We start from the raw sequence: 13,669 nt of genomic DNA on the forward strand, positions 1-13,669 counted from the left end.
GGAACCATGTCAGGAACTTCTGCATCATCCAGTCTTATGGGCAGTGCTCTTTTGATAGCTCCCTACTGACCAGTAGCATCCCTACTGCTTGGTTTATGGATGGCAGTTTAAAGGTGGGTGAACAATATCCTGCTGGCAGGCTTTCATAGAGACTAGAAATGAAGACCAGTTGAAGACTGAATGAATAAATTAGTTCAATAATTGAACTACAGGCTGTTTTCTTGTGTTCAAAAGTTAACAATTAGTTTTTTAAAAATGCATTTGTTTGAATTCTTACTAATTCATTATTAGTGACCAATGACTTGGCCACCAGGACAATAGAAAACTGAACTATTAAGATGACAATATGTGACACAGCCTTCTGGAAAAATACAACATGGGATTTAAAGAGTACATTAAAGAAGGGTATGTTGACATCCATCCAAAGAACTCTCTCCAGGACAATAGGGGTGACTAGAATCAGCAAGTAGACAGCCTGGTGAATTCATTTGAGGTGGTCACCTTATGGAGGTGTAGCAATAATGCAAATGGGGTCAATCTAGACATATTCCTCTTGTACTCTGTGAGGAACAAAATCCCAAGATCTATTTCTAGGCCGGAAAAGAGATATAGAGTGCAAATAACTATGGTCCGAATACAAAAGCCCTTAACATAGCTGCTTACAATGAACCAACATCCCTAGCCCTGACAGAGTATTAATGGGTCCTGAATACTACATTCACAATGGTCGATGCTAATGCTTAAATTACTGTAAGAAAATAATAATATACTACAACCAAATGAATTGCATTTCTTTATACTAAGTGACACCTTTAAGGGTCTATTGTGTCTAACACTGGGTAAAGAGATTATATCAAATGAACATACTACATAGGTTGCAGAGTGGTAGTTTGAGAAACTGAGGATTTCAAATATTCATGGTATAAAAAGTTCAATGTTTGCTAATTTGGTATTCATAGGGACTTTATAAAACATCTACTACTATCAATAACAAGCATCAACTATGCAAATATGTGCCAAAAGCGCAAAAATGATGATTTAAATATGTAGTCCTTAAGAATACCGCAAGAGATAAACAAGAAACAAAAACACACCACAGGACAAAATTCTTCTTAAATCAGAATTCTATTTGTGAATTCAGCAAAATAATTTCTATTAATCAAAACAGCAAAATATTTAAATAGTATAGGAAGGACAGGCTGGATCTATTTGCAGGGATATGTGGTTTTTAAACAGGTTCCAAAATGTTACACACATTCAAAATTTACCAATTCTCTTTTTAAATACGGCATTAACTCATGGGTTTCTTGTAATCTTACAACAAATGTTATTCCAAAATGGTACCTTAGAATTACATTAACATAAGCAGGAGCTTATATTTTAATTAAACCTTATATTTAACAACAAGGGTTTTAGAGTAACAGAAAAAAAAAACTACTAGGACAATTCTTGCTTTCAAGTAAAATTGTGACTGACTAGTAATTCAGTCAGGCATCTTGGTGCAATGGTATTTCAAAGTACTGTTGATTCTGATGAAGTACACTTCACTTGATTAAAACAAGCAAACTTTTAGAAGCTCCAGTTAATAAATTCAACAACAACAACAACAACAACAAAAACCAAGTGCAACAAATACAGTCTATTATGCTTTACATATTCCGACACAGAAAAATTTTGCATACTGGTTTTAATATTTTAAAATTCCTATTAGATATACTTTGATATTCTTTATCTAATAATGAAATTGAACTATCAAACATAAAATGTGAAGAACATGTATGCAATGAAAATTGCTTGTCACATTTTCCCCCATTTTATATTTATTCTAGGTATAAGAAATAAAATCTTTGAGCAATACAACTGTCCCTCTGGGCAACTGCTGTCATTTAGTAATTCTGTCCTCTTGGCTAGCAATTCTGTCCTCTTGGCTACACAAATAGTGTGAAGCCATGCTAATTGTTACAATGTAAGAATAACTAAAGTGGTTAACCTCTATACCAGAATAAAAAGGTAACAAAAACGTCTAGAAACATCACATTGCCGATTTTCCACATCAACCACATAATTCAAAAGTTAACCACCAACCTTAAAGATCCAGGAAAAAAGATTAACAAGAAACTACTGGTGTAAACTGAGAAAGATGGGCTCTTTTTTATGTTACCTTTTATGGGGGTAAAGGCGGTGAAGGAGTTGGTCAGATTGCACAAAGCAGGCAATATCAATTGCACAATGCAGTGAACATTAACAAAAAAAATTGTGTGATTGTATAGATCTGACTTGTTTTTATCAAAAGAAGTTTCTTGCTTAAGAAGTAACAGTCAAAAATTAACATAATATATACACTTTTGTCATTTACAGATTAGGATCAGTCATTTATTACAAAACACTGTACACTTCCCCTGCCTATGGCTTATACACTGACAAACTGCAAATTATTATAAATGAGACACTGAATATGCTCTCCACTCCACATTGCTTTAAAATAGTTTATCTAGTTTTCAATACCAGCCAGGCACAGAGAAAGCTTGGATGGTAATGCCTTACTGCATTGTCATAATGGAAACAGTTAATTATGTGCTTTTCACTGATCCTTCATCTGAGGTGAGGATATTTCTTCATTGCCTTTGTAATTTACTTGTGTTTGTTGGCCAGTTTTCTGAGGGCTGTTCAAGTTACGTGCTGCTGGTCCTGCTTATGGCTGTCCATGCACATGATTATTCTAAGAGGGTGAAAGAGACCAGCATATCATACTTTTCAGATATTAACAATTAAAATGTAAAACTATGGGCTTAGGTTGGTTAAAAACTAGAAAATTTAAAACCAAGAACTTATCTTTAAAAAAGAAAAAACCTATAATCTGATATTTATATTTTAAGAAAAAAGTACCACATAAAGTGTTTTGGGAAAATGCACACACATAAAATGGGTCCGTTTCAGATAAAAAAATCATTTTACCTCCACAGACAATGTATTTAAGAGTCTTGGCTGGGCCTGGTGGCACACACCTGTAATCCCAGCACTTTGGGATGCCAAAGTGGATGGATTACAGGTCAAGAAATCCTGGCCAATACGGTGAAACCTCATATCTTCCAAAACCACAAAAATTAGCTGGATGTGGTGGCCATGTGCCTATAGTCCCAATTAATTGGGAGGCTGAGGCAGGAGAATTGCCTGAACCTGGGGGGTGGAGGTTACGGTGAGCGGAGATCATGCAACTGCTCTTGAGCAATAGAGACTTTATCTCAAAACAAAACAAAACAAAGTTTTGCCAATTATTGTGCTAAGCAGAAACCTTTTTCATGCTTTCTCCAGACCAGGAATACTTGGAATCCTGAAAGAAATGCCAATTCTTGAGTCCCACAAAAGCTCTATAGAGTGACAATTTTCCCCTGCAACTGCTATCCTTAGTGCATTTGCATGATTATGATGCACATTAAATTTAAGAATCACTGCCTTAAAATGACTGCATTACTCACATTTGTGACTAATCTTCCCAGAATTTTTTTTCCCAAAAATGCTTATTTTAAAAATGAAGTTCTCACAGTTTATTTACATTTTTCCTCAGTTATAGTTTTTCAGTTCTATTAAAGCCAAACAGAAATTTTACTGCTACTGCATCTTGAGGGTAAGTACCCACCCAGATACTTGATGCTTTAACGTTTCTTCAACAATTACTGAAATACTACATAATTTGATTAACCACAGCAAACAGGACAAGGGGGTAGTACCTGATGATAAAGAAAACACCACAGCAGTAAAATGAAATATGACCTCACTCCAACCAATCCTCTATTGATTATCTTGCCGAAGCTGTTCTAGACAATTTCGTTATTACTTTACAGTGACAGTGGGTAAGTCTCAAATCCATGTTGGTTTGGAACAGTTTATCTAGTTTTAAATAGTAGCCAGGCACATAGAAAGGCTGGACTTTCAAAATGTTTTAAAAAATAATAACTGAAGACCTTTTAAGTAAGCATCAAAATGAGTTTGGGGGGTAAAAATAAAAAATCCTTTTTAACTTTTGATACTGAGAACCAGGTGAATGAGGATATAACGAGGCATCTTCTGGTGGAGAGGACTCATGCTCATCTGGAGCATCTTGGTCATCTGGCTCCAATTTTAAATAATTAAAGAGATTTAGCATTAGATTCTAACAGTAACTTCAAATTTATATTTAATTTCCTTAGTTTAAAATAAATTTAAGAAATGCACAAAGTTGGCCTCTTTATCATCTTTGCATTTACTTCCAATAATTTATAATACAAGAAAACAGGCCAGGAGGGGTTCATGCTCATAATCCCAGCAATTTGAGAGGCCGAGGCATGTGGAGCACTTAAAGTCAGGAGTTTGAGACCAGCCTGGCCATCATGCTGAAACCCCATCTCTATTACAAATACAAATATTACTCAGGTTAGCACCAGTAATCCCAGGTACTTAGGAGGCTGAGGCAGTAAAATCACTTGATCCAGGAGGTGGAGGCAGCAGTGAGCGAAGATCGTGCCACTGCACTCCAGCCTGTGCCAACAGAGCAAGGCTTCATCTCCAAAAACAAAAACAAAAAAGAAACATACAAAATAAACTCTGAATTCTTTAGGTATGTAATTATTAGACAACTTCACGTAAGTTTTTTCCAAAAGGAAACTTCTTTGTTAAGAGCAAACCAATCAAGCTAAGCGTTAAAGAAAACAAAACAGCAGCATGATTTTTTTTAACAGTATTAATAAACATTGGCTTATACATTAAAATATTACATTTCTTTTTCCCACATCTATCTGGTATCCATTGGTGGCTTTTTCTTTCTTTCTTTCTTTCTTTTTTTGTTTTCTTTTCTTTTCTTTTCTTTTCTTTCTTTCTTTCTTTCTTTCTTTCTTTCTTTCTTTCTTTCTTTCTCTTTCTTTCTTTCTTAACCTCTTCTGGACAGAGTTCACAAACTTTCGCAAGTATCATCCTGGCACTATGTGATCTTTCTAAGAAATAACCATTTGATGTTTCATTGCTTTGTACTGGAGGAGACCAACTGTTTTAAGTATACTGAGGATTTCCAGTATATGGTTTTCTTTCAACTTTGTCTCCTAGCCATTCCACTGCCCAGGTCCATTTTCTTTTAAGATCTCCATTACCCTTCAAAAGAAAATAAAACTATATATGTAAAACAATTTAGAATACTTTTCATTATCAATTGAAAATGCTAATTCAAAATTTTCATGATTATTTTCTTTTAAAGTATTCCTTAATTATGACACAGGTTTCTACAAAATTATAAGAGAAAACCTTCACCTGCAAGATTTGGTAAGCAACAGGACAACTGCTAAATAAAGCTACCATACATTTTATGCATTGATATGCTCGTTTTTTGACAATGATTCTCTGAGCGCTGTATGGTATCAAACAGCCCATCTCGATCATCTGGAATTCCTTTAAGTGCATTATGAATTCTAAATCAGAGCAGATATAAAAATTTGTAATATCCAATAGTAGTTCACATTTGAGTGCCTAATATGTGCCATTTAGAACAAGTTTTTTATGTAATAATATAATGTAATTCATATTTGAATTACTTTCCTAACTATGTAGAAAAAAAATTAAAATTAGGAACATTTTAACAAATGAGAAAACAAGTATAGAGAGCACAAACAGCTTGCCAAATATTACAGATCTAGCCAAGTTAAGCAGTGGTTAGCAATTTGATTCAATGATTTGAGTTCTGGTCAAATTACTAATCCAAAATGCTTTCGCTAAATATACACTGAATGCACTAGTAACAGCAAAGAAAGGACAATGATGCTACACATTATTTTTTTTAAGTCTTCTTTCTTTCTTTTAGAGACAGAATCTTGCTCTCTGTCCTAGGCTAGACTGCTCTACAGTGGCATGTTCATAGTTTATTGCTCAGTTCAGCCTCAAACTCCAAAATTCAAGGAATACTCTCACTTCAGTCTCCCAAGTAGTTGAGATTACAGAAACATACCAGCATGTCCAGCTAACCACATTATTTTTCCTAAACCTAACTAGTATTTTAAGACTATTTCAGTTGAAAAAAACTTATTTTGACTTAACTCATTTTTCAAAGACTGCATTTTAGCAGGTCAAGCAAGAATCCAGTGATTATGGAACAGTGACATAAATTGGCAGTACAAAACTAACTTGAATTCTAATAATGTAAAAACACGTACATGATGGGTAAAGCAATTTCCACTAACAATGTTAAAATTTGCCTGATTTTCTAATGATCAATTATTTTATTTCAGGATTGCCTAATTGCAGCATATTTACACAGCTAACTATTCCCTCTTCGCCTTAATGGAAAATTTAAAAAATAACAAACACAAACCAGGCATGGTGGCTCACTCCTGTAACTGCAGCACTTTGGGAGGCCAAGCCCAGTAGATCAACTGAGGTTAGGAGTTCAAGACTAGCCTGACCATCATGACAACCCATCTCTACTAAAAATGCAAAAATTATGTGTAGTGGCACATGCATATAATCCCAGCTACTTAGGAGACAGGAAGATCCCTTGAACCCAGGATATGGAGATTGCAGTGAGCCGAGATCACCTACTCAAGCTTGGGCAACAACAGCAAAACTCTGTCTCAAAAGGCAAAAAAGCTTCCACCCCCCCCGCCTCCCACCGGCCCAAAATTGCCTTCTTCCGTCATTACCCAGACAGAAAAATAACTTTAAAAAGTTTTTCCTCCATACCATCTATCTTACTTGACAAAATATTTTTATGTCCTAAGGCAAATGTCAGTTTTTTTTGTTTGCTTTAGACACATTTGCAAATTAAATTTTGTTCGGAAAGAGCAATTTTTGACATCTAAATTCAATGTGAAAAATTTCACACAAAAAAACAGATAGGTTTCCTGCAACACCTGTGATATATATACCATTTTCGTATTCTCTTACAGAAGAAGTGATAATAACAGTTCTTGGCACCCAGTAGATGTTTATATATATATATCTGTTGAATACTGTCTACTGAATAAACTAAACATCCATTACAAAAAAACATGTCAAGCTTATGTTCATAAGGCCTATACTAATTTTGCACAAATGTCCACTACTGTCCACATTAATCCAGCATGTGTATCTTTATTATAAATCATTTCCTTGGATGAGACAAGGCTAAAAATGTGATTAGCCTTAGAGCAAATATAAGAAGTCACAGTTACCTGGGCACAGTGGCTCATCCTGTAATTTCAGCATTTTGGGTGACTTAAGTGGTCAGATCACAAGGTCAGGATATCGAGACCATCCTGGCCAACATGCTGAAACCCTGTCTCTACCAAAATACAAAAAGTTAGCCAGGCATGGTGGTACACAACTGTAGTCCCAGCTACTTGGGAGGCTGAGGCAGGGGAATCGCTTGAACCTGTGCAGTAGACGTTGCAGGTGAGCTGAGATCACGCCACTGCACTCCAGCCTGACAACAGAGCAAGACTGTGTATCCAAAATAAGTAAATAAAGAAATACATAAATAAATAAATGGAAGTCACATAGCAATATTTACCTACAGATTGTTTAAAACAGTAAAATTTTAAGAAACAAAACAGAATCTAATTTAAAACTTTACTGATCTAATGCCACTTTTACGTTAATTGATCTGCTTGATGGGAAACTGAATCACAATTTGATAATTCTAATTGTTGAAGTCCAATATTTTCAGTTCTCTAAAATAGAAGATGACAATGCTTTGCCTTTTAGTACTGTGTTCTGCGGCTTTATAATAAATTTGTTTTCAGGTTTTTCTTCTGTTTATTACAATGTCTAATGAGTGTGTGTGTGTACGTGTGTGTATGTTCCTAAAACAAGCTATTATTTTAAAATTCCCATGAGGAAAAAAGTAATTTTTAGGCAGAGTTAGGCAACTAATTCTACAGTGTAATTCTTATACTGATTTTACTGCAGAGAAAACAACTGAGAATTCTAGGGGTATATTTATAGACCTGTTATAGCATAATCTCAGTTTTGAAATTACACTCATTTCTTTTTTTTTTGAGCCGGAGTTTCGCTCTTGTTACCCAGGCTGGAGTGCAATCTTGGCTCACTGCAACCTCCGCCTCCTGGGTTCAGGCAATTCTCCTGCCTCAGCCCCCTGAGTAGCTGGGATTACAGGCACGCACCACCATGCCCAGCTAATTTTTTGTATTTTTAGTAGAGACGGGGTTTCACCACGTTGACCAGGATGGTCTCGATCTCTTGACCTCAAGATCCACCTGCCTCGGCCTCCCAAAGTGCTGGGATGACAGGCTTGACCCACCACGCCCGGCCCTTTTTTCTTATATACATATAAAACTAACTACTTAGAGGTGAGGGATTGCTTTTAGATAACTGTTTTCTACTATAATTCTAGAAAAAGTACATGATAATCTTAAAATATTAATAGAACTTAAGTAGGAATCAAAAGTCTTGCTGGTTTTTTTAAAATAAATAGAAACAGTAAATGGAGGACAAAACCTAATATTAAGCATAAAAGTGAAACATTAAGAGAACAGAATACAAATAAGTGGCTTTTTTCCTTCATATGTTTTTCAAGATAGAACATTAAGCCGCGCACCAAAAGATAAAAAATATATTTGGTGATTGATAATTCAAGTAATATCAAGAATACTGGAAATTGTAATTCTTCTGGTGGCAAAGCATATTCACTGTGAGTCTGCCAAGAGTTCTCAATCAGTAAAATCTGCAAAAGTAGATCTAAATACGGCCGAAGTTCATAGGTATATGAATATGCAACCTACAAATAGTTCAAAGATAGTGAATTACTCATTTAAAAAATGAATAAAATAACAGATAACAGATACATCAATGTTTATTTTTCTTTGACCTGCCAGAGAAGTTCATTGAGGACAGTAGATGAGAACTGAGGATTCTCTCCAGAGCAAAAGCAAAGCAAGTTGATGGTATCCTCTGAGTTACTGCAGTCTTCAATAATTTTCTTCATATAACTTGTTCTTACAAATAAAATGTCTGCCACATTCTGCTGAACTGGCATTATAGGCTGTGATAAATTGGGGTCCCTGAAAGGATTGGGGAGAGGAGGATACCTAGAAGAGATTTGTTATCAATGATAAACCAATAGAATTACTCACAAAATTATAATAGTAAATAGTAAATTTCTTACCTTAAATAATAAAATCTGACTTTAAATTAAACTAAAAATTCACCTAAATGGTCACCTATACGAAGATGATAAAATGCAAAAATACAAATGTTGACACTAAAAACAAAGTTTAACATTCTTAAACTAACAATTTCAAAAGATAGCACAGAACCCTGCATTAAAAAAACAAAAACGAACTCCATTAGATATATGAAAAAGCTGAAACTTTTTCAGAGCTTCAGACTAGTTCCATTTTTATAAATCGTCAGAGCTAATTTAAATCAAATGTTACATAAAGCTTTGTAAAAGCTTAGTTTTAAACTGCTGTGAAAAAAGATTATGTTTAAACTGCTGTGAAAAAGAAAGTGGAACATGCTACTTTACCATTGATTGAAGACTGCATTCTTAATGATACACTGCAACAACGAATCAGCTGAGACACTACTGAATATAACTTGCCTAATTCAGCATACTGATATTTGATTGGAGGACCTGGCCCTTCATCTAAAGACACAAGCTTAAAGGTAGCAGGTACATTCAATTTCAGAAGCTGTGTTTTTTCTGGCACACCTATAAAAAAAAAAAGGACAAAAAAAATAAATAGGAAAAAAAAACTAAGAGAGTAAAAACTATAATAATAGAGTAATTACTATAGCACTCTGTAACTTATATTATTAAAAGCTCATTCTCTTTGTTTAGAATACAAACAATACAGGCAGAATGCAGACAGAATAGAAAATACACTAACTGAATTAAATAAGATAAGGTAGCCTAACCGCGAAATAATGATCATGACTATGGCATTCCAATTAGCCTTGAGAATGTAAACTTTCTATGGCCTAAAGAGTCTGGAAGGCCCTAGCCAAATAATAACTCTCGGCATAAGAAAGACAGAAACTAAATTAAATGAGCCATAAAAAATATTTTAGAAAAAGTTTCCATTCTAGGACATCTCCTTACATGGCTTGTTGTAACTACATCTATAGTAATAAATGTATCCAAATGATTTTAGATATTCTAGACATAGGCATCCCACTACTAGACACACTCCCCATCTCCACCACCACCTCCACCTCCACGGCCCCTCCTTAGAGAATCCTGCAAATCAGTACTGCTATTCTGTATCCTTCACCATAGCAAGTCACACTGAATACCTAACACGGTGCCTAAGCCACCAAGTCATGTCTGTACCAAGTCTGCACAAACCATCCACTCTGTTTAAAAAAATCCTTCTTCCACCCTTAAAGGGATTTTTTTATTATTCATCATAGAAATATTAGTATGTTTGATTGTAGGATATTGCTTGAGGTCTTACTGGGAATGTTACACAATGTGTTGCAAATGCATTGTTTCAATTTTCTCAAATCCAAAAACTTCTAAAATCTGAAACCTAATGCCCTGATTTACACTTGAGTCATAAATCTATACCAATTCTTGGCTGGGAAAATTGCCATGAGGTTATGTTATACACTATCAATGTGTTGTGTATAAGCAGCAAATATCTAAAATAAAATAGTTGAAAACAGCATTTTTGTGTGTAAATTTAATACTTTTATATTTAAAATAAACAGTTCATTTATGTTTGTGTAATATCCACTTCTTACTCTATTAGAAAACACAGACATGATCAGAGAAGGAAGAATAACTGGTAAAATGTTCTTACTGTCGAAGTCAAAGATTAACAATATAGATATCACCTTCATTAGAGGAATGTGTGACTACAGAACTTCATTTTATGTAGTAAGACATTTAAAAGTTATTCAGTTAACTTTTGAAAATCAAAAACATCACAGATATGAGTATATCTGCTAACTGAATCAATCGTTCATAAAAATGTGATCAAATACTTATCAGTATCACTAAAATTAACTAGTCAATAAATTTTAACTATATCAATAAATTACTAATTTTGAAATATTGTTATACTAACACCTGCACTACTGATATTCAAATCACATTACTGCATCTGTAATAATTTATTCTTCTTCCAGACAATAAAAACAACATAAAACAACACTGAAAACACTACAATGATTTTTTTATGTATATTCCTGGCAATCTATCCATTCATTCAACAATGACAAAATACTACTATGCAATCCCCTCTTGTTACAAAAATTCTGCTATCTAGTTGAGAATTAGGTAAATATTTAAAAACCATCAAAACACAATGGAATAAGCCAGAAATATTTTTTTTAGGTAAGTATTGTAGAAACAATCAAAATAATAAATAGATTAATGTGAGGAAAAGCAGGCTACTCTAAGAAAGATACACTGAAAATCACGTGTTAACTGATATTTGTACTAATAACAGATTAAGATTGATTATTTGCATTATTATTCATTTCAATTTAGCTTAACAGATACATATGTACATGGTAAGTTCTTTAAATAAATAATTCTTAAACCTGATAAGCAACACAACCACTTGGTATCCTTTAGAAATATGGATTCCTTATGCAAGCCCTGGGAATTCTTATTCAGATGGTGTGGGATATGACCATGAAGCCAGTATTTTACAAAAAGTAACAATAAGAGATGATATCTATCAGACAGAGTATCTGATCTTAAAGATTATCAGAGAAATAAAACAAGTGCATAAATTGCCTTATAATACAAGAAATGCCATTAAAGTTACATAGAAAATCTGCAATGTCTTTTTTTTTTTTTTTTGAGGCGGAGTTTCACTCTTGTTTCCCAGGCTGGAGTGCAATGGCGCGATCTCGGCTCATCGCAACCTCCGCCTCCTGGGTTCAGGCAATTCTCCTGCCTCAGCCTCCTGAGTAGCTGGGATTACAGGCACGCGCCACCATGCCCAGCTAATTTTTTGTATTTTTAGTAGAGACGGGGTTTCACCGTGTTGACCAGGATGGTCTCGATCTGTTGACCTCGTGATCCACCCGCCTCGGCCTCCCAAAGTGCTGGGATTACAGGCGTGAGCCACCGCGCCCGGCCCTGCAATGTCTTTTAAGAATATGAATATGGTACACTGCTTCTATTTTAGAACAAATTACATATAATCACTTGATTAAAATGTGCTTCTCATTTAATATTTAAAAAAGAAACAATCCTTAATATAGTCATGAAAAGTTCTTAACTAAATTGGCATACATTACAAACAAATTAAAATATTGCTGTAAATGACGCCCATGCCCTAAAATTTCCCTTCTCAAGAGATTTAGTGTGGCTCTTAGTAAGTGGTCACTCAAGTTCAAGTTATCACATGCCTGTGAAAAATGAAATATTATTTTATCGACATCATATATACAGCAAATATTTCATAAAGAAAATCACTAAATACACTCGCGCTCTTTGAGAGAGATAATGAAGAGCTCAGGTAGACTTCATTGTAGATCTCGTATGTTGCTGTGATTACAAAAAACAAACAAACAAACAATCAAACAAACAAACAAACAAACAAAAAGCCCCAAAAACTTCAATAAAAGAATTTAGGTGGATTATTTATTTACATTATCACTAATTTCATGGTACTGTGTTTCACTAAAAAAGCTTTTCACTTAGCCATTATAAAAGTAAATCTAAAAAATGTAAAAACTTAAGGATTTACTAAATAACGGTAAATAACTGAATACACAAAAGGAATTTCTCTTTTTTTTCAGTATCAACAATCACTATTACCATGAAATAACTTAAAGAACTTACAAGTGTCATAATGTGTGTCTGCATTTGTGTACAGCAAATACAGCAAAGAGAGGCACATAAATTTGGTGATTTGAATCTGCCAAGAACAGAATTTACTTCTAAGTATTTAATTACCAAAAAAAAAAAAAAAAAAAAAAAAAAGCTGTGCAATTACCTGACTAGGTCCTGAAGATGCAAAAGAGAAGGCAAGATCCATCTTGCAAGAAAAAGTGTACAATAAACACTGTAAGTTTTGCAAACGCAACCCTCACTTCTGCACTTGGGCACTCCAGAAGATATTCAGAAAGCGATTTGATACATTAAAAAGAACATTATATGCAAACCAAAAACGTACATTCTTGCTGTTACGGAGGAGAATGCATAGTACATCATACCTAAAACAGAAACATCTATGAATGTCAAATTTTACTAATGTGTTTATTTTGCTTGCTACAGGTTTTTATAAATGAAACAATAATCTAAGATGTACTCTGCAATTAATGGTCAGTTGGTTTTAGTACAAATAACAGATTGACACAGCTTTGTAACTTTAGTCCCACAGAGTCAAAAAAGTGAATAAAATTCAAAACGTGTGTTAACTCTCTGCAAATCCATGATCAAACTCTCGCTAGCGCCAAAACATTTCTTAACATCTTTCAACATGAACAATGCTGAGTTGTTAAATCAAGTTATAATATACTGCATATTTAATAGTAACTTAAAACTACAGCCATTTTTAAATTGTATTTTTTTATTTTTTAAAGAGAGAAACTCTCTATTGCCCAAGCTGGAATAAATGCAGTGGTACAATTATAGCTAACTGCAGCTTCAAACTCCTGGATGCAAATGATCCTTCTGCCTCAGGCTGCCAAGTAGCTGGTTTTACATAAAACAGGCCATAGGCCTAGCTAATTATTTAAAAAAAAT

At 34.2% G+C, this 13,669-nt stretch overlaps 1 pseudogene across 1 annotated transcript in view; it reads right to left on the minus strand.

Moving 5' to 3' along the window:
* Positions 1–1,109: 1,109 nt before the first annotated feature.
* The window catches only part of LOC118150932 (ubiquitin carboxyl-terminal hydrolase 9Y-like), an 82,132-nt pseudogene continuing 69,572 nt past the window's right edge, over positions 1,110–13,669 (minus strand). The window contains exons 18-19 of the transcript XR_013531920.1: positions 12,918–13,137; positions 1,110–9,670 (exon numbers count right to left, since the gene is read on the minus strand). The product of XR_013531920.1 is annotated as a ubiquitin carboxyl-terminal hydrolase 9Y-like (transcript). The remainder of the gene's footprint in view (positions 9,671–12,917; positions 13,138–13,669) is intronic.

This window comes from Callithrix jacchus, chromosome Y (assembly GCF_049354715.1).
Source record: "Callithrix jacchus isolate 240 chromosome Y, calJac240_pri, whole genome shotgun sequence".
Taxonomy (NCBI): Eukaryota; Metazoa; Chordata; class Mammalia; order Primates; family Cebidae; genus Callithrix; species Callithrix jacchus.